Source organism: Cherax quadricarinatus, chromosome 20 (genome assembly GCF_038502225.1).
Source record: "Cherax quadricarinatus isolate ZL_2023a chromosome 20, ASM3850222v1, whole genome shotgun sequence".
Lineage (NCBI taxonomy): Eukaryota > Metazoa > Arthropoda > Malacostraca > Decapoda > Parastacidae > Cherax > Cherax quadricarinatus.
In genome coordinates, this window is record NC_091311.1 from 28016122 (window position 1) to 28021121 (window position 5000).

Consider the following 5000-nt stretch of genomic DNA (forward strand, 5'->3'; position numbering starts at 1 on the left):
ATCTTTCCAACGGGATACCAAATCCTGAGGAAAGACAGAGGGAACAGGGGGGGTGGAGGAGTGGCATTGCTGATCAAAAATCGCTGGAATTTTGATGAGCTGGAGAGAGGAGACAGCGGAGAAGAAAGTGATTACATAGTGGGAACGCTTCACTCTGGAGGTCCCAAGGTGGTAATAGCAGTGATGTATAACCCACCACAGAACAGCAGGAGGCCAAGGCAAGAGCACGACGAGAGCAATAGAGCGATGGTTGACACACTGGCTAGAGTGGCCAGAAGAGCTCATGCATGCAGGGCAAAGCTCCTGATCATGGGTGACTTTAACCACAAGGAGATCGATTGGGAGAACTTGGACCCACATGGGGGCCAAGATACATGGAGGGCTAAGATGATGGAGGTGGTACTGGAAAACTTCATGTGCCAACATGTAAGAGACACTACAAGAGAGAGAGGAGAGGATGAACCAGCAAAGCTGGACTTAGTATTCACCTTGAGTAGTGCAGATATCGAGGACATCACATATGAAAGACCCCTTGGGGCCAGTGACCATGTGGTTTTAAGCTTCGAATACACAGTAGAGCTACAAGTGGAGGGAGAAGCAGGAAGGCCAGGACGAATGAAGCCAAACTACAAGAAAGGGGACAACATAGGAATGAGGAACTTCCTGAACGGGGTTCAGTGGGACAGAGAACTGGCAGGGAAGCCAGTTAATGAGATGATGGAATATGTAGCAACAAAATGCAAGGAGGCTGAGGAGAGGTTTGTACCCAAGGGTAACAGGAATAATGAAAAAGCCAGGATGAGCCCATGGTTTACCCAAAGATGCAGAGAGGCAAAAACCAAGTGTGCTAGGGAATGGAAGAAATATAGAAGGCAAAGGATCCAGGAGAATAAGGAGAGCAGTCGTAGAGCCAGAAATGAATATGCACAGATAAGAAGGGAGGCCCAAAGACAATATGAAAACGACATAGCAGCGAAAGCCAAATCTGACCCGAAACTGTTGTACAGCCACATCAGGAGGAAAACAACAGTCAAGGACCAGGTAATCAGGCTAAGGAAGGAAGGAGGAGAGACAACAAGAAATGACCGTGAAGTATGTGAGGAACTCAACAAGAAATTCAAAGAAGTGTTCACAGAGGAGACAGAAGGGGCTCCAGAAAGACGGAGAGGTGGGGCACACCACCATGTGCTGGACACAGTGCACATAACCGAGGAAGAAGTGAAGAGGCTTCTGAGTGAGCTAGATACCTCAAAGGCAATGGGGCCAGATAACATCTCTCCATGGGTATTGAGAGAGGGAGCAGAGGCGCTATGTGTACCCCTAACAACAATATTCAATACATCTATCGAAACAGGGAGATTGCCTGAGGCATGGAAGACAGCAAATGTAGTCCCAATCTTTAAAAAAGGAGACAGACATGAAGCATTAAACTACAGACCAGTGTCACTGACATGTATAGTATGCAAAATCATGGAGAAGATTATCAGGAGAAGAGTGGTGGAACTCCTAGAAAGCAACGATCTCATCAACAGAAGCCAACATGGTTTCAGGGACGGGAAATCCTGTGTCACAAACCTACTGGAGTTCTATGACATGGTGACAGCAGTAAGACAAGAGAGAGAGGGGTGGGTGGATTGCATTTTCTTGGACTGCAAGAAGGCGTTTGACACAGTTCCACACAAGAGATTGGTGCAAAAACTGGAGGACCAAGCAGGGATAACAGGGAAGGCACTACAATGGATCAGGGAATATTTGTCAGGAAGACAGCAGCGAGTCATGGTACGTGGCGAGGTGTCAGAGTGGGCACCTGTGACCAGCGGGGTCCCACAGGGGTCACTCCTAGGACCAGTGCTGTTTCTGGTATTTGTGAACGACATGACGGAAGGAATAGACTCTGAGGTGTAACTGTTTGCAGATGACGTGAAGTTGATGAGAAGAATTCACTCGATCGAAGACCAGGCAGAACTACAAAGGGATCTGGACAGGCTGCAGACCTGGTCCAGCAATTGGCTCCTGGAGTTCAATCCCACCAAGTGCAAAGTCATGAAGATTGGGGAAGGGCAAAGAAGACCGCAGACGGAGTACAGTCTAGGGGGCCAGAGACTACAAACCTCACTCAAGGAAAAAGATCTTGGGGTGAGTATAACACCAGGCACATCTCCTGAAGCGCACATCAACCAAATAACTGCTGCAGCACATGGGCGCCTAGCAAACCTCAGAACAGCATTCCGACATCTTAATAAGGAATCATTCAGGACCCTGTACACCGTGTACGTTAGGCCCATATTGGAGTATGCGGCACCAGTTTGGAACCCACACCTAGCCAAGCACGTAAAGAAACTAGAGAAAGTGCAAAGGTTTGCAACAAGACTAGTCCCAGAGCTAAGAGGTATGTCCTACGAGGAGAGGTTAAGGGAAATCAACCTGAAGACAGTGGAGGACAGGAGAGATAGGGGGGACATGATAACGACATACAAAATACTGAGAGGAATTGACAAGGTGGACTATGACAGGATGTTCCAGAGATTGGACACAGTAACAAGGGGACACAGTTGGAAGCTGAAGACACAGATGAATCACAGGGATGTTAGGAAGTATTTCTTCAGCCACAGAGTAGTCAGGAAGTGGAATAGTTTGGGAAGAGATGTAGTGGAGGCAGGATCCATACATAGCTTTAAGCAGAGGTACGATAAAGCTCATGGTTCAGGGAGAGTGACATAGTAGCGACCAGTGAGGAGGCGGGGCCAGGAGCTTGGACTCAACCCCTGCAACCTCAACTAGGTGAGTACAACTAGGTTAGTACACACACACACACACTGAAGTATTTCTTCAGTCATAGAGTTGTAAGGCAGTGGAATAGCCTAGAAAATGACGTAGTGGAGGCAGGAACCATACACAGTTTTAAGACGAGGTTTGATAAAGCTCATGGAGCGGGGAGAGAGAGGGCCTAGTAGCAACCGGTGAAGAGGCGGGGCCAGGAGCTAGGACTCGACCCCTGCAACCACAAATAGGTGAGTACAAATAGGTGAGTACACACACACACACACGCACACACCAAAAGACTCCACCCGCGACATTCCCAACGCAACTGAGCAACCTATACTACAACCCACTCACTGTTCCCTTTGCCACCAACCCCCATATCACAAACCTCACCCCAACAGCTGTCCCTTATGGGCATTCTGACCCCACCCCCATCAACACAAAGCCCCACCTACACCACCACAGCCCCCATATGGAAGGCCCCCACCAAGGCTCTCGCGCACCCCCCAACCCCAATATTCTTGCATGACCACCAATGATAGAAAAGAAACTAAAGGTTTTGGTTACACAAAGCACTTGGATGGAATAACAGATAAACACAGGGAAGTGGAATGAAAGAATCAGTTGAAAAAATGCCCCTGGGAACATACATAGCAGTCACAGAAACAAAACTCGCTGAGACAATAACAGACACAATCTTCCCCAACAGGATATCAGATCCTGAGGAAGATAGAAGGAGTAAGAAGAGGAGGAGGGTTGCACACTACTCATAAAACACCGATGGGGATTTGAGGGAAATGGAAGGAAGGCATGGACACAGATTGGAGAAAGAGACTACATTGGCAGGTACCAATTCAGTCCGGAGAACATAAAGTAGTCATTGGAGTGATGTATAACCCACCACAGAACTGCAGGAGGCCAAGAGAGGAGTACGAAGAAAACAACAGGGTGATGGTGGACACACTGGCTGAGGTGGCAAGAAGAGCTCACTCGAGCAGAGCAAAGTTACTGGTAAATGGGCGATTTCAACCACAGGGAGATCGACTGGGAAAACCTGGAGCCACATGGGGGTCCCGAAACATGGAGAGCCAAGATGATGGATGTGGTACTTGAAAACCTCATGCATCAACATGTCAGGGACACAACCAGAGAGAGAGGGGAGGATGAGCCAGCAAGACTGGATCTTGTGTTCACCCTGAGCAGTTCAGACATTGAGGATATCACTTACGAGAGGCCCCTTGGAGCTAGCGATCATGTGGTTCTGAGTTTTGACTATACAGTAGAGTTACAAGTGGAGAAGGTAACAGGAACTGAAGGGGACAGGCCAAACTATAAAAGGGGGGACTACACAGGTATGAGAAACTTCCTGCAGGAGGTTCTTTGGGACAGACAAATGGTAGGAAAATCAGTAAACGAGATGATGGAATATGTGGCAACAACACAGATAAGGAGGGAGGCCCAGCGACAGTATGAAAACGACATAGCATCGAAAGTCAAATCTGACCCGAAACTGTTGTATAGCCACATTAGGAGGAAGTCAACAGTCAAGGACCAGGTGATAAGGCTGAGAAAAGAAGGTGGAGAACTCACAAGAAACGATCAAGAGGTATGTGAGGAGCTCAACACGAGATTTAAGGAAGTATTTACAGTAGAGACAGGAAGGACTCTGGGGGGACAGACCAGATGGGGACACCAGCAAGGAATACACCAACAAGTGTTGGACGACATACATACAGATGAGGAGGAGGTGAAGAAACTGCTAAGGGACATAGATACCTCAAAGGCAATGGGACCGGACAACATCTCCCCATGGGTCCTTAGAGAGGGAGCAGATATGTTGTGCGTGCCACTTACCACAATCTTCAACACATCCCTGGAAACTGGGCAACTACCTGAGGTATGGAAGACGGCAAATGTAGTTCCAATTTTTAAAAAAGGAGACAGAAAAGAGGCACTAAACTATAGACCTGTGTCATTGACGTGTATAGTATGCAAAATTATGGAGAAGATTATCAGGAGGAGAGTGGTGGAGCAGCTGGAACGGAACAGGAGTATAAATGCCAACCAGCACGGATTCACGGAAGGCAAATCCTGTGTCACAAACCTTCTGGAGTTTTATGATAAAATAACAGAAGTAAGACAAGAGAGAGAGGGGTGGGTTGATTGCATCTTCTTGGACTGCAAGAAGGCCTTTGACACAGTTCCTCACAAGAGATTAGTGCAGAAGCTAGAGCATC